Genomic DNA, 26,630 nt, shown 5'->3' with positions numbered 1-26,630 from the left:
CCAGTGACATGGATGCTAATTAAGTGACAGTAATACCTACTTACAATTAGCTTCATAGGACCTTATCTTCAGAAAATAATTTCTCTTAAAATATACTATACTATACTAGTATTTTATAATATTTACTAGATACTCGATATCTATTTCTTTCAAGAACTTAATTTTTTCCCTCTGCAACCCACAGCACTTCCCAATTTTTCTCGCCTTTCCCTAACCGATCTCAATCTGTTCCAGGCCATTCGACGTCCCCAGAAAAACCAAAGGAACGAGGGAAGGAGCAGCGATTAGGCAAGGAGCAGTCGCAGCTATCGGAAGAAGCTGTCCGTGTAACCGAGTCCTCGTCGGACAGGCCGAAGACGGGAACGAGGCCATGAAAAATGGTGTAATTTAATCGAGCGATTCGACACGGCATCGCCGCGACGTCCTTACCTGCCTAAGCTCTAAGAGGTGAGAAATGTTGCTCGTCCCGTGACCGATGTCTACACACCGCGCTGTCACGCACTGACATATCGCTCTGATAAAACCACGACCCAGCCAACGGTTTCTCCCTCGGCTGAACCGAGTCCTCGACATTTAAGTATTTCTTACACGGGGCAACGATTCGATAGCTAATGTCCCGGACACGTCGGTTTATAAGCGTCCTCGCCAGGAGAGAGAAGGTCTAGCCGTCGTCCATCGGCGCTGACGACCCCGCGCGTTGAACCCGCCTCGAGTAATGCACACGCGTCCCGAGACTAGGCCCTGACCCGTCCCTGGGACGATTTATTAATCAGGATTATTATCCTGCTCGTTGTCTTTTCACCGGTTTAGTGCCACCTCGACCGGAAACGAGTCGCAGGTTTGTGATCCTGGGACTGAAAGCGGTCGAGGGAGGGGGATACTTTCGCTTATTAATAATCGTGTGTGTTCGTCGAAGGCTTGTTAGTCAGATTAGGGGACTAATGGGCTTTGGAGGTGTACGTGGATGATATCCACTGGATATCAGTGTTCTTAAGGGGAGAATTATTGTTCAAGTTAGAGAAGAGGGGGAGTTTTGGTGGATGCTGGGTACCACTTGGTGTGGGGTTAGTATTCAAATTTGGAATAGTGCCTTGACTGTGATTTTACTGTACTTAGAAAATTATTTAGAGTGGAACAGTGGTTCTTGTGTTATGAACTTGTGTTCGTACTTGATTTAGAATTTAGAGCAAATGAGCGGAGTAGTTTCTTGTGCAGGCATTGATGTCACCAGAACTGCATCTCAAAATTCGTCAACTGAGTTATAATTACATTAAATAATAAATGCAATTCCTTCTGCAATTATGATTTAAAGAGATTACAGAATGCACATAACACAAAATACAGGAAACTAAGTATCTACAGATTATAATATTCGAAACCTGAAACAAATTTTAATACAGCTTTCAGCTTTCAAAGTTCAAAGAAACCAGCACTTGCATAAAAGTCCCCAATCTCCTTACAATAAATCCTGCAACCTCACCACGCTAATTAACAGTTAAACATTAAATCACTATAAACCCTGTAACCCCAGCATACCAATTAAGGATTAACCTCGTCAGAAACCGACCGATCAAGTAGCAGCAAGGTGTCCCTAAGGTGGGGGTGTATTTTTCGCGGCAGGAACCCACGCGGTCAATAGCATTTCCGCCTCGATCCCGTTTGAAACACTAGACGGGCTGTAGCATTGAGTAATGCGGTGCGGAGTGGCGGTAATGAGGGACATTAATATGCAATGAAAATGTCCCTACGCGGGCCGTGTTACTCGAGTGCGTGGGGAGTGTGAAACGCGCGATACCGCGCGAGATAGTGAGCCGATATTAATAGCGGCCCTTCATTGTTCTACGATACGAGCGGGAGGGTCGTAAACGAATCCCAGGTCCCTCGGACGCCGTTCCCTCGCGCCAAGGGAATAGAGAGGGATTTAAATTAAGCACCGCGCGGGCTGGACCGACGGGGGGAAGCGCGATCGTGAGGAACGATCCGGGAAAGATCTGTCGACTAGGCGGTCGTGGAACCGACGTGAATAAGGGCCTCTTCGATTTTGATTAATGCTTTACACCTTGACGACGAATGACGCCACGCGGTGGGACTGAACTTTCGTCTGTTCTGGTGCCTGATATTTGGTACTGTGTTGTGTCTCGCTCTTTTGAGAACTGAAAATTAATTCAGAAACAGGGAATTTTTTGTATAGTTTAGGTTTAGTTGTGGTAATATTAAGGCAGAATAAAATATTAGAATTTTAGATATTATATTTGTGAGGAAACCTTTACTTTTAAAATTCTCTAGTAGGTACTCAAACTTTCAAATATTTCTAAAGCTGCATTTTCTTAATATTCGAGTCCATCATTCGAGTCTATCCAAGGCCAAAGAAAATAAAGCTACTTATCAAAAGCATACTTCAGGTTTAAACCTCATGGTACCTGATAATCGAGCTTCAAATAATCCAGGTCCTACTATAGATACTATCACACCATATCAGCTTCACCTCTCCATCAACACCCCAAGAATCTCTCAAATATCAAACCCCTTAACCTCACCTTCCCCCCAATTAATCCCCCGTTTTCTATTACCCTCCGTCCCCCAGCAAACCCAGCAAGTATCACATCCCCAGATCCCCACTCACAATTAGGAAACAGGGTTCACGCGCCCCGACAGGCGTGTAATTAGCAAGAGCCCGAGGGCCCAGCATATTTCGAGGCTCGCGCATCCGTAGTTGGCCCGATACCCGCGGCTACCACGGTCTCTCTGCCGCAGCAATAGGGGGAGTCAGACATCTCGCGGATGCTGGCCAGTTCCCCTGATCCGCTCTGGCGCGTACACGCTTCATACAAATAACATGAGAAAGAGGGCGGCAGCGGGGCTCCGAGGGATTTGGCACGACTCGGTCTCGCCTCTAAATTAGTAATTGCAGCCTCCGTGACGTGGCGCCCCGATAAAAAGGCGGCCCCGTAATGCTCGGCGATACGAGGTCACGAACCGGGGCTAAAGTGAATACTTATCCGCTGCGCTCGCTCGGGCACCAGCGGCCGTGTACGTGCACGAGATAACGCGCGGGTTCACGTGAACGCCTGGGCCCAGCGCTCGTGAACGCGCGCGAGCGAAACGGAGCCGAAGAGGGGGCGTAATCCGCGGCGACGTGTATTCCCACGTCGTGCTTTCTCCGCTGAGAGAACGCTGAGCCGAGAACCGCCGCGGCCTCCGCTGACCGAGGAGCCAGTCGATCGCTAATCCCGCGGAAGCGCCAGCGCGATCGATCGTCCCGCGGGGTCGGACCGTGTCGCCAGGCCCCGCGAGCATTATCGCGCAAACGGAACCGCGGGCCTCGAAATTAATGCGAGACCATCGGCGGATTTTAATGCGAGACCGCGCGGACGGAGCTGCTCGGGGGTCATGGGAAAACCGTGGGACGCTTTGGGGAACGGTGCGTGTCTCTTGGGTGGCTCTTTTTTCGATATAAGTTCGAGATGTAAGGGGACGGAGAGCTTCTGTAGAGAGGGTATTTATTAGTTGTTTGAGGATTCTAGGTTCTTAATATTCAAAGCTACAAATTTTTGAAAATTCTGGATGTTTAATATTCTCAGATTTAAGCATTACAATATTCGTAGGATTCTGCGATCTTGTAATTCTTAAATATTCTAATCTGCAAGACTTCAATATTTTCAAATTGTTATGTCTTCGAACAATCAAATCTACAAAGCATATATTCTAATATTTCAAGTTCCAAATATAGAGATATTCAAATATTAAAATCTTAAGCAATTAAGTATTCAAATATTCAAATATTCGACTTTACAAAATCCTTTAAAATATATCTAAATAACAAACCTCAGAGAGAAGACCTGAAAACCTGACCCAATAATACCATCTACACATAATCCCAGCAAGAAATTAAAAGAAAGTAATTTTGCCGAGCAATGGTGCAGCCGTCTCCTCACACTCCTGTGTCTCGATGCAAGGCGCAGAGGATGCAATAATGGTAAGGTGTCCGCGTTCTAACGCGGCAGAGGGCGGCCCGAGGTCCTCTCCACCCCCTCGTTTCAACGTTCCCGTGGTTTCCGCCGCGGAACTTCTCCGTGGGCCAGGGAAAATAAATAAAAGGCCGAGCTATGGAGCGCTTATTGAAATCGGCCCCGACGCCGCTCGTTGCTCGCTTTGACGTGTCAGATCGCCAGCTTGAAACGCGCCCGCGCGCGAATCTGACGTCTCGACCCCTCCCAGTCGGTGTTGGTGCAGTCTTCGTCCCTCGTTGGCCCCTTGCACGTGCTCAGCCTGACGTTCGTCCGCTGTACTGGGTGTTTCTTAATGAGTGGCAGGGTATATGCATTCAGGAAGTGATAGGCAGATGCAGGTATAGATACCTGCATAGATGCAATTTGATGTGCGATGATATAGGGGAGTTTGAAATATTTCAAGTATATTTTAGTGATTTTTAGTTATTAATTTACGAGATGATTCTTTATAGAGTGATTTATTTGTTTAGTGGAGTCAGAAATTGTATGTTTTGTTTCTGAAATTCATTTATAATTATTAATTAGAAAACACATTTTTCATAAGAAGGTATCCTAGGTACTGTAGGTACCTAAACATACATCAACATCAAGAAACAAAATCTAATAAGGTACATACAGTAAAAAAAAGATAGTCAGTAAAATTTGGGCCTTAATGGGCCTTATTATATAAAATAAAAAACATGCTACACATTTATAGTCCAATATAAGAAGTTCAGACCACCAAAATTTGTCCACCTATTAGCTGTTCACACTCCATTGCCGAGGCCCATAAGGCCCCAGGGTCCCAGGGTCCGCTTCAAAGGTCCCAAGGAATGGAGCCCAGCGCAGTGAACGAGCTTATCGGTCGTATGCAATTTCCCGACGGCTAATGCGCGCGGGGCCCGATTGCAGCGGACTGGTTGCACGCGCGAGGAATTCCGCGATTACTTTAATCGCGTTAATTACGCGTCGAGCAGGGGCCCGACATTATTATTGCGCGCGTTCCCGCGTCGAACGACGATCGTACGCTCACGATCCATGTGTCCCTCCTCCCCCGCCTCCCCTCTGACTGGATTTTTCCGGAATATCAGATGCGCGCCTCGCGACCCGTGCTAAGTAAACTCGGCGATCCGTGCCGCTTCGTGCATCGTAAAGCTGCCCCTCGGGTAAGGTTGGAATTCGGCGATGCCTGGGGAATATTCAGAAACCGCGGCCTAGGCAGAATCTTCGGGGATCTACATATTTACCATCGTGCACGCGAACGTGACTCTACTTTAACGATCGCAGAGCCGAAGGTGACGTTCGACGTTACGAGTACTCGCTGGGCCCGATGCAGTGAGCGGGCCCAGATTTGCATTCCCGTTAAGGGATATTTCTAGATCTGCTCGGTGAAACCGCTGGAACAGTGCCGCATTCCGAGAGTGTCCACGCTGTGGATACTTCGGGCCTTTGGGATTAATTAAGGCCCCAGTTTCCGCGGCGAGATTGTGACGTCGATGTGTTTAGGTTTAGAAGGGGAGATGAAGATATGGAGGCTGAAAGTAATTGCGGGGAAGTTCTCTGATTTTCCCTTGTGACCCCTGATGGGCCTTACGGGGCCTTACTGGGTCTTGTTGGGCCTTATTGGGCCCATTATTCTATTATCTCCAGTAGGTCAGTGGATCTCTTAGAGCTTGTATTTATTATTGGTTAGATGGGTTCTAATTTAGGACCTAGGCCCAATGCCAGATGGAAGTAAAAATTGAAGAAGTTAGATTCTAAGGATTCCAATTACAATTACGCAATCTATGCTACATTAAGTAGACTTTAAGAGTGAATTCCAATTCGAATAGAGAAACGTAGAACAGTTGTTTTCTGTTTCCTCAGCACCCCACAATCTACAGCTCTCGACGCCCATCACTTCTGTTTTCTGCTCCAAACCCATTACAAACATAACTCGCTTAGAAAGTGATCCAGAGCTGATCGGTCACTCGATCAACATTTCACTCTCCCATCGTTTACCTGTGTAATCAAGAAAAATCTCAACTTCACACGCGAATCGAACGCAGTCATGTTCCGCCTGTTATTCAGATCTACACGCCTGGAGGTGCGATTTCCAAGCGTGTCCGAGCCCCACGCTTTCTTTTCTCGTCGAAAATTCAATTCTGCGAGGAGATCGCTCGTAGGAGCACAGCGGTGTGCCTATTACCCTGGGCCCGTTTCTCACCTCGCTCTCGTGCGCCAGGCCAGCAGGAAGAAGCGGACAAAAGCGCGTTCGAGATTCCAATTCGGTCGTGCTCCAGCTACGAATTATGGCGGATGGTGTGCCCTTTTGCATGCCAGCTGTAGAAAACGCCGAGCACTCCAGACCGGCTAACCTTTTACTCGCGAGGATCCAGTTCAGTCGGTCTGACTAGTAAGCATCGCGATCCTCTGCTACTTGAGGCACTCCGATCGTGGTTGGCTACCTGTTAGAGTATTGATTCGATGCTGGTTCACCATCTGCAATCAATTACCTGCTCAACAAATGTAAGAAAGTTTAGACTTTACTAGCTCATATTTGAATTCTCGATGACGAAGAAAAGGGAAAGTAGAACAATTCCAAGGACACTTGAGTGGTCATTGAACTTGTATCGAGATAGACTTTAATGCTGAAAATCGTTTTTTCCCATTTCGACTACATTGGTATTATTTTTTTCTGATAGTAGTTTTATTGGATATATTGGGAAGGCTAATATGTGATACAAATTATTACAGTGAAGCATCACCCTTAAATGCTGCAGTGACAAATGGATGGTGTTCTTAGGTTGATACAAAAAATAAGATACGATTTGATAGAGGTGTCTAGGCTCGTTTACGCGAAATGCCAAGGTTTTTGGCAGCACGAGACACGTGTTGGAATTGAGTAACTATAAGATAATATTTAGTTTTCGGTAAGTGGAGGTCGAAGACACTTGTGAGTCACTGGTACCACAGCAAGCATTATTCTAAAAAGAAACTTTAATCATTTACACCAATGTTAATTCATTGCCAATGCTAAAGGTACACTAGCACCTGAACCGCGATTTAACAACAGTGTCATAAAACCTAGAAAATTAATTATCAAAGGGACACTAAAGTTCCGACTTTAATCTCAAGTCAAATAATTAAGATTAAAATCCTATTGTGTTTCCCTTGCCTGCTAATTAATTTTTAAACACCCCTCAGATCAGGACAATATATTAATCGATAATTAACAAAGCTGCTCCGAAAAATCTGCTCACACTAATCCCAGCAATGATTCAATCACCCACCCCAAATAATTCACTCTTATTAACGACCCCATAAACAGAGCCTCCCAACCGATAAACCACCGTAACATCATCGCGACCCAAAGTACACCCTCCTCCCGTCCCCCGTCAGCATCCTAACGGCGAACCATTCGCGATATTTTAATATTTAATTTACTACCGGGGACAGCGTAAAAAGCCCCCGACACGATGTAACTTATGTAACGCGTCACTATCCTCGCCAGTCGGCTCGCCTCGATAAATTACACCCTCCGGTCGCGACGAGAGTTCCGCTCGAGCGGCGCGCGAGCAGGACACTAAATCCTCCGCGGTTTTCCCTCGCGGAAAATCCGCTGAAAGCCTCGACTCCCAGCGAGGAGGCTGAAGATCGACTGCGACTATCTCGAATTTTTCCCTTGTAAATCACACATTCCAAACCGGAATCGAGGGAAGCTGTGAAGGCTCTCTGGGGGGAAGATCAGAACAGGAAATTTCATTTTCAGGATTTAATAGATACTTTTTTAATGAGAATTCAGTCTGTGAGATAGAAATTCATTCGATTTTACTGTTTATGAATGTGGGTGAGGAAACGAGTCCTGAATATTTTGATTCTTCTCTTAAGTACTGAGTACAATATTTCATATTTCCTATATTCTTAGATATCATATGTAGCCTCTATTTTACCCATATTTGGAATTCTCTTAAATGCCTAAAGAGGTGCAGCAGTGGGATTTAACCAGAAATTTGTTCCACTCTTCTAATACTAATAAGTAGATCTAATTTCTAATATTTTCCATATTCGTGGATATCTCATACAATCTCTAACTTTCCCCACATTAAAAATTCTCATGAAAGCCTAAAGCTCCATAGCCCCTAGCTTATCTAGAACTTTGAAACAATATAAGAAGTCCCTTTTTCTCGATCCCTCAGCTCTTTTCCCGTTTCCCCAGAAAATTCGTTGAAACCTGAAGGGGTCGACGTGGAGGGGTTGAGAGTGTCGGGTTCGAAGGTTGTAAGGTCCGAGGTGTCAGACGCCGTAGGGGGCCCCGTGGCTAGCCGGTGCTACATCATCCGCGGGGACAGCGTATCCACTTGTTAGCGAAGCGGGCACAGCCACTGCCTACAAATACGTTTCCGCCGTGATAAATGGACTGCAACTCTCGAAATACGAAGGCATTCCGACTCCGGGCGTTGCTTGATTAATGAACTACGGGGATTTCTACTGTAAGCCCGCTCCGTGCGCCGATTCGACCTCTCCCCTGGCTTCCCTCTCGAGGAGCATCCTCTGCGGAGGTTCAGCGCGTGTCCAGGCCCTCACCCCCTACCCCTGACCAGCGCTTCCGCTTTCGGCGTTGATGAAACTGATTGGCACGTTGGGGAATTTTATGCGACTGACGGGGTAATGAAGGAAACTCTAACTGGCGCCGATGAACTTTGACGGGGCTTGTTTCTTGACACACTGGAGAACCTTGTTGCATCTTTCTGGGATGGAATGGGGTTTGAAGGAGATTGTGTCTTTTTTGGATTGGACTGGTGAGTCTGATTGGCTGTAGTGGGTTGGGGGATAAGGGACACTGTTTTTCTGGGGGACGGTGGTAATTGGGATTGTCGATATTTCATTTTGATGGGCATTGGTTTCTGGGGTAGTTGTTTGATAGGTGATTGCTATTCGTTTGGTTATGATTTTTTGAAATTATTGAATCCCTGACTTACAAGATATGAGATTAATTTAATCATCTTTTGAGGACCTTTTTTGAGAGAAGCAGGGAGAATTTAACCTTCTCTATGTGATCCGAGTCTCTTAAGGCCATAATTGTAAGTACACTAATCGTAAATTCCAGCAGCGTCACAACGTGTCGCCACAAACCGAAGACTGAACCTCAACCCCTCCACAAGTCCATCCCACTTAAAGTAAGCACGATACGTCTACATTTCAATTCGTTAAAATATCGCGAGGCGGACACATCCCATTCACGAAATGAACCCCGTTCAGGGGTTAACGACGGCCAGCAGTCGAGCATCGCGCAGTCACGTTCCATTCGTCGCGAACACGATGGATCGATATCGAGTCGTCTCGATCCTCCGTCTCCCGATCGTCCCAGCAGTCGTTCGATTCATACCGGGTAATTGAAAATTATTTGGTAATACGTGTGATCGATTGCGACCCGTTAACTCGTCCATACATCACCCGTGACCGCAGCCCTCCGCTCACCCTCCTGAACGATTCTATCCCCTTCTTATTTTCTGTTTTTCTCACTTTTTTTTCTCTCCCTCGCCGCGGCAGCCTCAGCGAGAGAGGCGTCTTAGCGGGGTCAAGTCGACCAATAAATCCAATACGCCACGGTTCGTCCCGCGCGAGAGCAGCAGTTTTACAATTCATGAATTTATTATGGGCACCACCGAGGATACCGCGGGGCCTCTGCTATTGATTTATCGTTACGCTTCGCCGGCCAGGTGCCCCATCTTCCATGGTGTACGCTCCTGGGTGGGGGAGGATTGCGGGGGAGGCGAGAGAAAATTGAGCCCAACCCTCGCGAAATCCCTTGGACGAGGTTTGGAAGTGGTGAAGAAGTTTGAGGATATTTTTGCGAAATTGGGAGGGTGAGAAATTTTTGTGGATTTTTTATTTGACTCATTGAAGATATTTTGGAGGGTGTTCATTGGGAAATCTCAAGTGGAAATTAAAATAGTGAAATAGTATTGCTACATAGTGATTCACATAGGAACGTGAATATTATAGGTACCCACCCCCTTAAATTTGAATAACCCTATTCCTAATGTATACACCATTTTCTTGGCAGAAATTTATTTCATCCCCCAATGGATAATGTTTCAATCCCCGAGGACAAGGCTCGCGGAAAACGAGTCTTTATCGCTATCCATTAGATGGAAGCGCACAACAGCTGTCCTTAAGGACAATTGGCAATAGTTACACTCTCTGAAGCAGAGGTCCTCCAACAAGTTTAATCAGACGATTTAACTGTATATCTTTCTACCAAAAAAGAAAAGCAGAGAAGAATAGTATCCACCCCCTTAAATTTGAATAACCCATTCTGAACGTAGGAACTATTTCCTCGACAGAAATTTATTTCGCCCCGAATCGATAATGCCTCGGTCCCCGAGGGCAAGGCCCACGGAAAACGAGAGTCTTTATCGCGATCCATCAGACGGAAACGCGATTTTCGTTCTGTCTGGCGTCGGCCGCGCCGGGGCGCCGATGCTCCGACGTAAATCACCTGGGCCACGCGGAGGTTTTCCGTTGCCAGCAGGGCACCGGGGCCCCATGGCGGTGTAAATGTATAAATACCAGCCACAAATCTGCCAGCCAGCTAATTTATAAATTTCACGCCGATCTCGTAAATGCGTTTCTGATTTAGCGCGTTTAAATTATCGCTAAACCACTTCTAACTGCCCGGCCGTGTAATTTCTCTCGTCCGCGGCTCCGAACACCCCCTAACGTGTTGGTATTGCGGGCCCCCTCGATAAATGGCGTTCGCATAATCGCGAAACGATACGGCTGCGCCTCTCCCAGCGCAGAAAATATGGAGATTGCCAGATAAGAGGCGACACCGCGGGCTTTTCTCTATTTACAAGATGAAACGACGCTTTTCGGTGTGCCTCTGCCCTTTCCCTCTTTATCTGGACTCTTCTCGGCTTACGCGGACGAGATATCGTTAAGATTAATTGGCGGACTTTGTGCGAGGCCGAGGTGCTCCATTCGATTAGCGGCTATTACATGTTTGTAGGATAGGTGTTTAGAAGGATGATCTCCTGGCGTGGAATTTCAGAGGGGTTGTTGGAGGAGCGAGTTGGTTTAAGAATATTGAAAGGAGTAGGTTTCTGAGGTTTGAATAAAGGATCTTCTTTGATTTTTGAGAGAACTGAGTAATTCAGATGGTTAAGTTGAATACTGCTGTTGAGCTTCTTGTTCTGCTATTGTGAGGGGATATAGTGAATATATAGCAGGAGTATCTACACATTAGGCAAGTAGAATTCTCAAATACATTCAGTTCTATCTCTGACTCAATTTTTCCTCAACATTCAGCTCTCATTAACTCCATCAAAGCTCGAATTTTTATTCCCTCTTTACAAAACGTTTCCATCACACTTAATAAACAAGCTTCCTCTATCAATCATACTCAATCACGTATTTAATACCTTGATGACTTAATATCACGAAAATCCCATAGAAAATCGCGACAGAGCTTACGTAAAAGGAATACCTGAAAAAAGGTTGGAAAAAAGAAGAAGGATTGCAGCGTATGGTGAAATATAGTAACGGCTCGCAGGGACGATAAAAGAGTATTAATCACAATATTTCACGAGATTCCGCAACGTGTGACAGAAAGTGTGCAACCGCACGTTAAATCACGAACGCCGACAAGTGGATTAACCTAGGCGAAAGGTTCCGTCGACCCTGCGTCACTTTGTCGCCGTAAATCGACGGGCTTTCCTCGTCGCGAGCGCTTCGGGGAAGCCTTTCCACAGTCTAAAGAACGATTACGCTTTTTGCGTCACTCGCCATCTGATCGATGAGCTACAACGCTCGATTATAAAGGTATCCTCGTAAACACGGGTTTAATTGACGCGCCACGGATATAAAAGAAAATTTCTCGTTATTAATCCACCATGCTCCCTCCTCTCCCTCTTTCTTTTTCTCTCGGCTTCTATTATATTTTTTACGATACCATCTTGTAATCCCTTGGCTCGTTTGCACGCTAACGGCTTTATGAAATATTGGACGTGAAGGATGAGTGAATGTGTCTATTTGGAATAAAGGAATGCTAATAGGAGTTTAAGACTCGACTTATGAGGGATTCGCATCTCTGAGCTTTTTTTCTTTTCGTACTTCAAATGACAATTGAATCTGGCGTTTGGAGAAGGGAATAAAAACCAGAAATTAAAAATTGGGATTCTACAGCTAATAATATATGGCGAAGGCTTGTCCTAGTTAGCAGTGGGAAAGAAGACGAAAAATATAACGCAAGCAATTTAGTTCCAAGAGTCTAAATTTTAGTGTGAAATTTACATCAGTGTTTGAAAGAGGAGATAAATTCAGAAATTATTTCTTTCTTCAGCCTACTGTCATACTTTTCGACTTGGATATGTTCCCTTTTTGAAACCAGCAATTCAATGAGTAAATAACCCTGAACTGTTACCTAGAACTCTAGATCACTTAGGGACTATTAAGAGTAGATTTCAAAGATATTTCAAGATTAAAAAAGTCGCAATCAGTGGACTCAAGTGTCCAAGTATTACGCTTAAGGACGATGTTTCCAGCGTTCATTATCAGCATGGGACTCGGCATGGGGTCGCCGCGGAGTCGACACCCATCCCTGGGTCGCTGCATTTAATTTCTCTTTAAGCTGACCCTAAGAAACTAATGAGACACGCGCTACGGTTACCGGAAGTGGACATCGCGAATTTATTAATCGGCCCTCTCCCTCCCTGCGTTCCTGCGAGTGGTCGTTCCCTGTTGTCGTTTAGCGAAAAAAACCACGAAGGACAAGATCCTCGTGACTGGACTCGCGGTTCTTCCTCGAAACTCTCCATTACTCGTCATTACGCTACACTTGTCTCCAGGGGAGTAATATTCCAGACAATTTTACAGTCGGTAAAGCGCAGTAGGTATTTTTTAATCAATTATCAGATTTAAGAAAAGGGACCAGAGAAAGCACGATAGCAACAGGAATTTAATAAGAGACACGATTAAGTAGGAATATTAGTGCTGGTCTCATTTTTATTCCCCACGTCATTAAAATCATGTTAAGCTATTTTTTCGCGCAACCCAGACGCAGTTTCGGCCTCGTAATTAGAGGCCAGAGATTACTCGGTACATTAACTTAATTTTAATTCCCGTCACGCCCATTTTAATGACCCATCGCGAACAAATTTTAACGACTTTCCGATCGCCCAGGGAAATCCTCTTTCTTGTTTTAACTTTATTTCGGTGTCGTGTCTGATTCGACGCCCCGCCTGGCGAACTTTAACGATCGGTTCTGTTGGTATCGCGATTCCGCGGGACCTGTTATGCGTACTTAACTCGAATTTAAACGACGACTAATTAATTTATATTAAATCTTGAGAATTTCTGTGATGCTGATAGGGATCCTGTTCGAGGAGACATTACTGTAAATCTCTTCGTGCTTGTGCTCTGTACCTGGTGAACAAGTGTCATGGCTTGTATTTGATAAAACACCATGGGAAAACTTAAAAAATTATAATATATTAATACTAGGAATAAGCACATGACTTTTTAATTGCTAATTTTTCTTTATTTATTTACTACTTTATTGTTTCGCTTATTAACTCATCAGTCCAATTAATTTTTCAATACAGTGAAAGAATTCATACGTCAACCCTATTCAATTTTTATTCTACAAAATTTAAAATTCCATTCTAAATTTGCAAAGTTCCATCAAAATCTGCCTGACACAAACGATGTCCCCTGTTGATATCAATCTTTCCCTGCAACCAGAAAAAATCCCGACTCCTCGCAGCCAGCAATTTCACCTGCACCAATCCAATCCTTCATCCTCCGATTTCCCAAGAAACCCGTAGAGTTCTCCCATCTACTCGTCAATGATTTATCACACATGAACTCGTCTAACATCTCAAGCAGCTACCAACTGGTCCATTGCATCGCGGAACGATCAGGGTTCACGCCCGATCGCATCCACGTCACGATCGCGACACGGTTCCCATGCGGAGAGGACCGTTATCCACGGCGGAATCCCCTTTGCTAAATTAGATTGATATTGAGCTAAACTCGGACGCGATAGGACGACGACGATCCTCCAGCCGACGATCATCGAACTCGACTCGAGCCCCGTGATGATGATTGGCACTGTTGGATCCGCACCTGCTGTTTCATCGGAATTCCCGCGAGATGAGATTCCATAATTTTCTCACGATACACGCACGGAGGCCGCGCAGCGTTTCCAGCCTGGCGACGCCGCGTGTGTTCGAGCGCAGCGCGAGCGATCGGCTCTGGGTCTCCTGGCGGAACGTCAAAAACGTAATCATAAAGGTTAACTGGAAGATTAATAGCGGTCAGGCCGTGTGCAAGTGTACGCCAGACGAGGGGATTTTTCTAATTGGCCTGCGCCGGCTGCGTGAAGAGTGGATCCGTTTTCGAGTTCGATGAATGCCTCAGACGCGACAGGGACTCGTCTTCCTCCCGCCGCGGACAGTTTGTCGCGAGGCTGGTACAGTAACGTTGAATGATCACAGGAGATTGTGTACTCTTGAATCCAAATTAAATTCAATCAATTGTACCTAAAACACTAACTCCCTTTAAACTTCTACTAGAAACCACCAAACTCCTCACTCAGAACGTAATTCTCAAACTCTCTCCCACACTATAGACACTAATCTCTCCTTGCTCGAACTCCCAAACCTATAGCATATACCAAATTCACCCTAAAGGCCAGCAGCTCCCTCATCCTCGGCTCCAGACCAACCAGATACGTCCACCAGAGATCACCTTTAATTCTCATCCGATTTTCACGACTGTCGCCCTCTCTAGGGGGCAGGCCGTCCCCACGCGCCCCCGTTGTCCCTGGATTTACAGGGAACCGCTTATCCAGCGGTGATCTCTTCGAGAACGCAAGCTCATTTAAAACAATAAACCGGGACAATTTCATAAATTTCGCCGCGGAAATCTCGCCGGATCTCGGCGGAGTAATTTTAATCAGGAGTGCTGGGTCGCGCCGCGGGACGTCCGCTGGGGGAAGCGTAGAAACCCACTGCGCCGCTCAGGGACACCCCCGCCCCTGCCCCCGGCCGAAATTCGGGGCCCCACGGTACTAATTTACCGCTACCTGGGACACATGCACACGCTCACGTTGTTTCCTAAGTTGAGTTACGGCGGCGATGGGCCCAGAGCGGCAGCCACGCGGTCCCCCTCGACGAGGAAGGGTATAAATAATTCCTTGGGCTGGGAACCGACTGCTGGACACTGGGCCAGGGGACGGGCGGGTGGTCCGTATTCGTTTCTTGTGTTTACCCTTGCTGGGACACTCCCCTGGGACTCTGGGCCCTGGAAGATTTGGAGGCTGTTCGAGAGAGCTCATTGACGGGTGTACTGTTCAGGGCTGGTAAGATTGCACCTGAGACAGATTTTAACTTAGTAGTAATTTTCTGTACATTGGTCTGAGTTAAATGATAAGTCAATTCGCTAGCAGTCATGATTAGTTTGGACAATAAGGCTGCGGTTATGTCTGAACTTGTTTTGTTCAGAATTTCTTCCAGTTTCTGCTTCCAAAATGTCCACCTTTCTTCAACATATTTTCCCCTTTTTCCATGAATCAAAATACAATCCTCTATTTCATAAATCCCCCTTTCAGACTCCCAACAGTCTCAGATATACTCGCCCATGGCCATCATATAACAACTAGATTTTAAATGGAAAGATTCCTTAAATTCAGAAGGCTCCAGAATCCCAAGAATCAAGAAATCCGATCAAATTCTCGAGCCAGCGTCGAGGTAGCAGTAGAACCAAGAAAATTTATCGCCTGAACTCTCACGAACCCTGGACCAACACCACGCCCATGGCAGTAGCGAGACTTCGATCGACCCAAAAGAATTATAACAAGACCAAACCCAATCGATAACAGTCCCAAGAGACAGTGAACGATAGTGCGTAACCATCGATCGCCTAGCATTTAAAAACTTTCACCCACGATTTCCCACGTGGGTGACGTCAGAGGCGTCACTCCCGCGCTAGATGGCCGCCGATTACTCAACGACCTATAGTCACCGAGTTTAAATGCGTCGACTTTGTATAACACCTATGATTTCTCGAGGCTCTTGCCTCTTGGCTCGCGCGAAGCGTTCAAAGAAGAGAGGGTTTTGAAACCCAGCAGCCTGGGGCGGCGAATTTTTGAGATCGTGGTCCCTTTGGGAGGGAAGGAGAAAAAAAGAGGGGGAAACCGACGACCTCGTCGCTCGCTAATATTTAAAGAGACGTTGATATACGCGGAACGTATTTCCAGAATATCGTCGACGAATATAAATTCGATATTAGCGATACGTAACGAGCGTTCTGTGCGCGTGTTCCTTCCTCAACCCCCTTCTCTCCCTGCTATCCACCACGGAGCTTGCTGTTGGTCCGTGGCAATTTTCGGGATTTACGAGCGGCCGTTCGAATTAACATTCGGTTTCGATCTCTCGGTGTGCTCGTTTGCTCCGACACGATCACGGCTCGAATCTGCCCGACGTCTTGTGCGCGAACGGGGAAATTTATTTGGCTGTTTTGCCTTAAAAAGATAGTGGTAGGCATGCCTGATGGCCGATGGATCCGTGGTCCGCCGTGCCAGACGGAAATCGTAACAGTGGTCTCTGTGGCGAGGGCCATTAAATGCGTCGTGAATCTCTGCCGAGTGGAGTTATGGGCGATTGATTGTCGGAGTCTGCGGTGACGCAATGAATCAAATGATAGGGGGCTGAGGTGGGCCACCTTAGCGAAGCGTTTTACGAGAAAATTCATTTTGCAATAGTAATGGTGAGACAGACCATAGAGACTTTTCTGTTATTTAGAAATTGAATAGAGAAGATAGAAATCAGGAAAATTGAGTACTTTATGTGAAGAAAGAATTCCATTCAAATACAGCACTGCCATATATTGGGAAAATATGTCTTCCAGTGACGTCATAGAATAGAAAAGTGAAAGTACTGTACAGTGTTTAACTGCATTATCTGCGGTGCCTACACTTTTCTATTCTATGACGTCACTAGATGAGATTTTGTCCTGGTGTATGACACTACTGCCCAAATATCCAAATTTTTAGTCTCCAATTTCTAGAACTCTGTATTCCAGTTCTGAATGACTCCATTCTGCGAAGATAAGTGTCAATGATAGGGATATCGAAACCACCTCTCAATAATTGATCAAAGACCTAGAGCAACCTCCTTCGTGAGCAACGACAGTAAAAAATCCCACCTTCCCAGGCCCTTGAGCAACCTTCGTAGGTGTAAGGATCCAGTATCACAATTTTTCCCAATTTTCGCCCGTGTACGAAAGTGCAGCCTTAAGGACTGCTCATTGTTAGCTCTCAGGAACGGTCTCGGCGTCGCTCACGTAGGTACGGCAACGTGCCTGGTATCGTAGAAATTGCTGTAACACCACACCGATCACGTAGCAGGCGGATGGTCCCTCGACCTCATCGGGTCGATGATGATGGTCCCGCGCCCGCGCTTCTCTCGCGGTGTGAATGAAGAGGACTAAAGATTACGAGCGTCGCAAATTGCTGTCAATTTTGGCGATTTTTTCGTGCTTTTCGGAGTCGCGTGAAACGGCGCGCAGTTATCGACAGAACAGGGCAAAGTACACCGCGAGGACGATCCATCTGATGATGATGGACGGTAACGGAATCGGTGAGCGAGCGATTCGAGCGTGAGCGCTTCCAGGAGTGTTCGTGATCGTTCGATTACCATAGATCCGTGGCCGCGTGTCATCTTTATTCGGTAAATTAATACCTGTCGTCGTAAAGCGTGCCTCCCCTCTGGACCCCGCGGATCCCCACCTTCCGAGACGTGACTGATGAATATTTAAGCCGATTCGCGCGAGAGAGGATCCCTGGAGAGCTGAATGAGATGCGATCGGGAAAATATATGTACACGTACACGTTGTGTCATATGGGCCGAGTCTAAATATAATCTGCGCGGAGGATGGTCTAGCGGAGTCGAGGTCGAGAGATCGGTCGACTTATGATAATTTTCCTAAGAGATGGGCTGCAGCAGGTGCTCGGTAAATAACGCGCAAGGTGAAACGTCTACGTTCAGGGACTCTCGGTGGTCGATTTTAGAGAACTCATCTTGAGTTCTTAAAATGTAGAGAGTTAAAGACTTAAAATATATATATAGAGAGAGAGAGTCTAAAATGTAGAGAGACTTAAAATGTAGAGAGAAGATTCTATGAAGAAAGTAGACCTCATGGAATACTAGGGTCAATTTGAGGGTAAGAAGAGAAGAAGATCAAGAGAACTGGGTACAGAAATGGGTAATGTAGGCTAAAAAGGGGTAAAATATGTTCGACAGGTGCTAAAAATTTTGAGGGGTGATTCTAGATGTCAAAATAGGACGAAAATAAAGAATAACAAAACCACGTTTGAGGCTTCGTTTCAGAGTTATTAATTCTTGATAAAACCCCTGACATTGTGTCAGACTCGAGACTTATTCTACTAATTTTCCTGTTCTGATTCTGGTCTTATTTTACTAAATTCTCTGTGTCTGACTCAGCGCTCATTCTACTGATTTCAGTGTCTGCCTCTGGACCTATTTCCCTGACTTCCCTGTGTCTGACTGAGGACTTATTCTCCTAACTCGACTTTCCTTCACTTACCTACTACATGTCGCCAGTAGACCACGCCTCAACTCAGACACATTTCACACCAACTTCAATCTTCCTTCTGCACCACTAAATCACTCTGAATCGAAGCATCGAACACGATATTATCCTTCTTGCTTTTCATCCCATTTTAACCTGCACAATCACCCCTCTAAATTAGCATCTACCGAAGTAAAGGAACCAGAAACCCTCGCCAAAACTCTCCACCTCACGCTCCCAAGCTCCCACTCTGGACCAATTTCCACAAAAGCTCAGGTGATACAGGCGGGGCCCGAGGTCAGGGCATCGCAAACAACGCCACGTAGCCGGTGCACACAGCGTGTAGGATGAAGTCTTCCCCGCGAAGCGGCCATTATCGTTATGATCACCCAGGGCCAGGTAGATGCCACCCCGTGATTACCGTATCGGCCGGCGATCGACGGCGACAGGACTCGCCATTATGCGATCGACACCTTCCGAGACACGTTCGCGCCGTAAATCATCGGCTAAACGGAAAAGCCCGTCGGCTGTGTTTACGGGCGAAAGGGGACGGGAATGTAACACCGTGATATCACGAGCGTGTGCACGCGCCTACACGCGCATTGATTTCACGCCGGGACACCCAGACTCGCTGAGAGCATGCTGAAGGAGGACGCGTCAGCTGGGATCAGGGGAAGAGGATCGAGGCTGGGCGTCGTGGCGACTGGGGATCTTGGGATTCAAGACAGCTGGGCCTTTTGGTTAACCCTTTGGGGATGTTTCTGATGCAGGAGCACTGTGGAGAGGGAAATGAAAATTGTGTTGAGTGGGAAGCTTGGGTTTTCCAAGGTAAATTTTGAGGGTAATTTAGACAAATTTAGGTAGTTTTCTAAGGTGAATTTATAAGGTAAATTTGTGAGGGAAGTTTCAAGTTGCTTCTACGAGATATAAGTATCTCAGCGATCTTTTATCGACTTCTATATACAACCAATCCTCTCAAAAGGAAACAAAGTCTGAGTCACCAACCCTAGTCTCTCCGAGTATCACGAACCACATCCTCTTCAAGCATCAGCCGACCAATTCCACTGGGATCAGCGGAAACAAGGCTGGCGCCAGGAGGATCCCTCCGAACCAGGGCTAGATCGTTCCCGACAAGGATACAGATGTCTCGTTCATTATGACGCGAAACGAACGAAAGAAAAGCACGAGGCTGGGTAGGAGCCTGTCGTGAGGGGAAAGGCATGAAATTCCCGCCATTCACGATGTCAGCTATTAACGAACGTACGGCGTCTACATCCTTTACAAGTCAGCTGCTTTGTAGACGCCCGACCCTGGCGGTCTGTGGGCAGCGAGAGCGCGCTCTTTAACCGCATAATCATTCGAGCTGGGAACCGACGCGTTATAATAACGTTAACACTTGGAATTACACGTTAAGGGCCGACTGATTCCTGCAGCCCAGCTTGTGGAAGATGTACGACTTTCCTATTGGCGTTCGATCGGGACACGATACGCGTCAATGCAAGCCTCGCGATAATCAGCGTGCCCCAATGGTCGTTAGCGAATTTCCACCCTTTTGTTCGGTATTTTTATTGTCTTCGCCGCGGCTTATTTAGAGGCGGCGTGAAACGAGGGAGACCTTTTCATCCTTCGGGCCCAGGCTTCCCTAGAATTTATTAATTACCATGTGTCATGAGGAGGATAGACGAGACGCGAGTAATTCTTGCGAGTAGGCGTACAGTGGCATCCCTCTTTGGGACTGAATGACGCGGTCGATGAAAGGGGTGAATCGACTGGATGATGGCTGAAGGAGATTTGCTTAAGTCTTAGGGAAAATAGAGGAGGTGAGGATTTGAGTCTCGTGTGGTTGTGGAGGAGGATTTAGTGAGGATGTTGCAGGATGATTTCAATTAGCGAGGATGAAGGTAGAAGTTTGTAGAATTATAGGGGTGGTTTGGCACCTAATTAACTGTTTATTAGTGTTGCGTAGTGGTGGGATTCGAGGTGTTTTATTTGGGTGTTCGGTAGAGGCTAGTTGAAAGTGTCTAATGAGGTTTCGAGGGAGAGTGCAATTTAATTGAATTGCGAGGTGAATCGAAGTAGAAGATGGTTTTATGAATTGACTGTGAAATTAACTGACCCCGAAGCTGGAGCTTTATTGCAACAATTTTTGTATCGAAAAATAACTTAGTAGAGATCACTCTGACGCTGAAAAATAAAAGAAATAATCCTAATTGCAGGCTACTCAGGTTACAGTTTAATGTATCGTGTAACCTGAACCTGTTCGTTCCAATAGAAGGCAGTTTCTGATAATTAATTTTAGATTTATAATTGATGTTCCATTAGATAATATACCTACTCAGATTTTCAAATCACTAACCCTTTGAACCTAAACCTATAAAGATAGCTATGTGGCAAGAAGAAATTTTAATTCCCTCAAACTTTCTATTATATTTCAAACCACACAACACTCCATATTTTTCCTTTATTTTTCTCAATTAATTCCTCTGAAAAATTCTGCAAAAAAATCACACACTCAGAACAACATAATTCTCCATTTCCAATACAGAATAACCACCCCAAAATGAATTCTACTTCCCTTAATCAAATCTTCAAGTAGAAGTTCTTTCAGAAGCATCTTCTTCACGAAGAATTTCATTCATCATGATGCCATCAGCATCAGCATTCCAAGAATCCAGTTCAAACGCGCCTGGCAAACATCCAGAAGGGAAAACGACGGAAATCGATCGAGGAAGGTCGACGAGGCGCGCGTAATCGATCGAAAATAGCCTCGATTAATGGCGATCGGGTCGACTAGAGCGCGACGGCGTAGATTCTCTGTTTTGGGCGAACGATTGTGAAACCCATGGAATCGGGGACACATCAGAGATACAGGGGACTCGATCGAGAGCTGTTAGTCGATTCGGGCGCCGCTCGGGTTGGAAACGTAGCGGGAGTAGCCAGTTGAAAACTGGGCGGATCGTAAAAACTAAGCAAACGCGCGTAAACTTGTGAATTTATGGAGATGCTCGGCCGAGCACCGCAAACGAGGAATTAGAAATCGACCTCCATCTCTCGGGACTCCGACCGGAGGTCGTTATGATAATTCGGTGAAACTGGAATTGGAGTATATCCATGTCGTGTGCTCACTGACACAGCCGCTGCTTGTGTCGCGGCTCGACGAAGTCAGAGAGATTCGTGGTTCATCCTCGGAAGGTTAATTGTTTATTTGTTTACTTGGTTAGAGGAGACTTCGTTTAGTTTTTAGTCAGATGTTTGGTATGAGCTGTCGAACTAGAAATGAAATACTGTGGTGTTTATGAGGGATAGAAATTAGGGGCTTTTGTCTGCTGATAGATGTGTGTGGATTCGGAAAATAATTTACTAAGAAGGTGGACCGAAGGAGACTTTTTCAGACTTGTAACATACGTACTTGAAATTAGAATATCTGAAAATTTGAAAATATGAAGATTTAAATTTTTGAAAATTTAAATTTTTGAAAATTTGAAGATTTAAATTTTTGAAAATTTGAATTTTATTTACTATTCTTATACAGGTTTGGCCTCGTTTACATATAATGCAATATTCACAGTGTCCTGGACCACGTTAAAACAGTCTGCAATAGCCTCTCATAAAACCTCTCAGTAACTTCAAAGTAGAATACCCAATCTTCCTCAACACCTTCAGCCAAGAAACCCCCACACTAAGAAACACTCAACCTAATCAAACAAACTCCATCATTTCCTACCTCTCACAATTCCTCCCATAATTCAAAGCTTGCTATCGTTTCATTAGCTCCCTTCCTCCGCTGGCAGAATCATCGTTAAAGCGTTTGCAAAGCGATGCGCGATCATCGCCGAGGAATCTTCCGCCGGAGGTGCAGGAACGTTATCATTCAAATGTATATTAACGTCGCGGCGTAATAGAGAATTTATCGTCGTCTGCACACAATGGTGTCCTCCAGACCAGTGCAATCACGTTTATTTCTCGTTCTCAAGGCGCGCGTTCTTTCAGCGAGCAATTTATGGATCCGCGGCTGGCACCGCGGTGACATAACCCAGGATCATTTTTCTCCCCAGACTGACAGCGTCTCCGTGGAGAAGACTAATCTGCCAGCACGATCGAGATGAATCGAATTTCTCGAAGCGCGGATGTAATTATGGCTGGAAAAGCCAGAGGGGGGAAAATCATCGAAGAAAAGGAAAAACAACGACGCACGAGGTACCTGTTCGGCTTCTCTGCGCGCTCGCCAGTGACATTTTCCTGCGTCGATGGATCGCCGATAATTGCCCAACAAGCGTGGCAAAGAGATCCAGTGGCAGATAAGCCTGAGGATCGATGGCGATACAATCTGATTTATATTGAGCACGACCTGGCTACACGCGCGAACGTTGATTTTCAAGCGACCTCGGGAGGCGTTAATTGATATTTTATTTAAATCGCTCGACGATCGAGGCGAGTCGAATCGTTGCGACATCGATCACCAGTGAAGATTCCTTATGAAACGGTCAATGGGTCCGAGGATTCCTTAATTGCTCGGTTGACCTGTCATTCGTAAATATAAAGACTTCGATTTTTCATCTCTGCCGATTCTTTGATGTTGACAGTCTGAAAAATGCGGGGCCTTCTTTATTTTAATATTTTTGATATTCAAGGATCGAGATTGGGTCTGAAATTTTGGAAAGTTGTGTTCAAGAGATGATTATATTTCTGATAATATTTTATTATGTAGTCAGTAGACATCTCAGTACACATCTTTTTGATAAGAACTTCGTAGCAAAAATTATTCCTCATTTAAATACATAGTAGATAATCTGAGGACTTCGGTCAACCTAGCATTAGACATCCTCATGCCTCAAATTAACTCTCAAATTTTGTTCCCTTCTCAGATTCACTGCAACAGAAATAAATTCCAAAGGTTCTCCAGGGCTCTTCCATCCCTCGAGATCACAGCAAATGAAGCTAATCCCCTCGAAACTTTTATCTCAAACGCGTCCAAACCCCATTTCGCGTCTCAGTCGACGAGATTCTAGGGCGTATCGTACTTTCTCCGCGACCCGGGTCACAGGGCGTGAGAAGGTCTCGAAGTGACGTCACTGTAGACCAACGTGCCGCAGAATAATTGCAGCCTCGTGGCAAGTGCCGTGTCATTAGGCGCCGCGATCATAGAATTTCGTGTCGTTCGCGTACGAAATGGTCATTAAATCATTATGTTTATCCGTCAACCCCGCGTGGCCAGCAGCCTCTTGACCTCCTCCTCGCCTCGACGCTGGCCCCTGGCCCCTCCTCAGGCCCGTTGACCCCGCGACGAACCCGAGGAAGGTGGACGTCGTCGGCCATCCACGGTCGTTCCCGATCGTCCTCGTCCCATCGAGCCATCGTCCAGCCGCCGTTTCCCTCCTGTTTATCTCGCTGCCTCTTCCGTCTCCTCTCGTTAGCGAGCGGTTTTTTCTGGCTCGTCCACAGTGGCTCGGAGGGAACGGCCCCTAAGCCTGGCCAGCGACGAAAGGCACCGATCGCGGCCAATTCGGCGTGCCGCCTGTCTTTTATGACAGTCAGGTGCCGTATAAATTTGCTTAATACGCGGCGACCCTGGAACAGCTGGGCCTGGTAATGGAATCTCCATATACGCGATTCTTTATTACGTCGAAAACTGCGAAGCGGCCGGTTCTTCGAAGTCGGTCGCAGCGCGTAACAGCCAACCGCGATGGATTATTTACTGCGCTCTGGATGGCACTTGCCGCGATGGACAGCCATGGACAGGCTTCTGCCACCTATCGATAGCGTGGCATTGAGGGGTGTGATGTCATGGAGGAATTCAGTGCTGACGAGCGGCAGAGGGAAATTCTATATGTGGGCTGTTGAGGGAATTGGTACCATTTTTGTGGTGGGACTTCTGTTGCGTCGAGATAACGATATTTATTGAGGTATTTATTGGTTGCAGTTGGTAAGTGGTATTGTCAGGGGTATCGATTGTACTGTGGGAGTCGTACAATAGTTGGACTCTGCTGTGATGGGATTTTGAATGGCACCGCGGGGATACCATTTGCGTAATGGTGTTTATTTCGTTATAGGAGAGGTGGGATATACTTGTGATTGAAGATAGTTAGACAGAATTTTGCCATGGTGATAACCTTTGGAGTATTGACCCATGGGATTCATGGGTCAAGGCCTGGAACAACTGAATATTGTTACCATTTGCTTTCAAAAGCCTTCAAATCCCTCATATTAATGACTCTCAGATAATGCCGCGGAAATAATTAGCTTAAAACCGACGTTCCAGTTTGCTTCTTCAGGACTAAGGAACTCTAATACTCTGATACTATTAACAGTATTAATATAAGTAATTAATAGACCATTAACATGAATAATTCTGACCCCGAAAGCCTAGAAGTTCAAAGCCTTCAACTTTCCTAATCTTCGAAATACTTTTCCATATTTATTCCAATTTTCGAATCTTTTCAAAGGCGCCTAAAATACAGCATCTCCACTTGGATTTGCCCCCAAACAGCGACGATGGGACCTCAGCTTCTTTCTCACGAATCACGCTCAATTCGATAACGAACAGCCCCGGCTAATCCCCGTTTATCGCTGCGTGCCCGTGGTCGGGCACGTTTCACGCTCGGCGATCTCGATAAGCTTGAGGCCGAGCGCGGCCACGGCAGCGCCGCCTTCTAAATACTGTGGTAATGGCGCTTAATATATCGCCAGCAGATAACAATCGTCGGAGAAACGCGGCGATACGCGCCTCTGGACTTTTACCAGGCTTTATCTCCTCGCAGAGGGCCCTCTCCCCCCTCCTCGTGTAAAAGATCGCGCGAGGAAACGAGCGAACGCAGGCGAATCTACGCCTCGCTTCGCAACACACCCTGAAGTCCCCCGTTTCCCTCGTCCTCAGCCCCTCTTCGCGTGGATCTCGAGGAGATCCTTCGTTCACCTCCGCGCCACCTTTAAGACAGATCCGTCTCGCGTGCGAGATCCCCTTGAGATACCCTGACGAGCCGCGCAACCGTGTCCGACGCGGCAATTAAACGTTTCGGGGAGATTTTAATCCGAGGCTGTGACCTCGCGAGCCTCCGTCGTCTTTGAATGTTTGATGCATCGGTGGAGAAGGGGAACTGAGGGGGGAGAGAAAGGAGAAAGGTGGGGCTGAGGTAGTTTGGATATTGGATCCTGTTGAGATCCATTGAAGTGGTTATGAAAGAGTTTGAATGAGTTTGAGGTGGTTTCAAAGGGTTTGGAGTGGTTGGAGTGAGTGCAAGAATGGATTTGAGACGCTTCAAGTAAGTCTGAATGAGTTCAACGGGATCTCAAAAAATTGGGACAAGTTCCAGAAATTGTTTGAGCATATTGAAGCTTGTTGCAACAAGTTTGAGTGCGTTTGAAGTGAACTATACCTAAATTCTCCTCTTCCAAGACTCTTGGATTATTAAATAAGTCTTGTCAATATCAGCCAGTTCGCAGTCCATACAGAATCCTAGCTCTGGAATGTCGAGGATCAATCGAGATAACCAAAACCGGTCGACCGAGGTCTGCCACAGGCTCGAAATAATTTCGGGCTATAACACGGGAAAAATAACGGTGTGCGGTCCATATTGGCCAGAACGCAGGGTCACTCTTAATATCAGGATCTATCTCCTTGTATCAGATCGAAGGAAACAGTCTTAATACCTCGAAAAACGTGGCGTCTATCTCGTGTTTATGGCTGCCTTCGTTATGGTCAGGTGATTCAGGGTATCAGGTGTCGTCTGACTAAATCATCGATTGGGTATCTTTCCCCTTGAAATAAATTACTTGACTTCGAACAGTTTGTACACACTCTCCTCCAGAAACGAGTTACTTCAAGCGTTCTCAGTTTTTAAAAAACGATACAACGTTAAATACTTATTATTGTTACAATATTGTTATCGTAATTTTTGTGCAAGTTTCACGCGTCAGGTCGCAAATTTCTAGCTCATGTATCACACGGGAAGCTTAACGAATGACACAGGAGGACAGCAAGGTTTGGGGGAGGGTTTGCATCGGTCACAGAGCGTCGATACTCGGGCGTCGATTGATCGAATCGAGCAGGGAGCACGTGCACGCGTA

This window comes from Calliopsis andreniformis, unplaced genomic scaffold (genome assembly GCF_051401765.1).
Source record: "Calliopsis andreniformis isolate RMS-2024a unplaced genomic scaffold, iyCalAndr_principal scaffold0022, whole genome shotgun sequence".
Lineage (NCBI taxonomy): Eukaryota > Metazoa > Arthropoda > Insecta > Hymenoptera > Andrenidae > Calliopsis > Calliopsis andreniformis.
The sequence above is the reverse complement of the archived record's forward strand: the minus strand, read 5'-3'. Positions refer to the sequence as shown.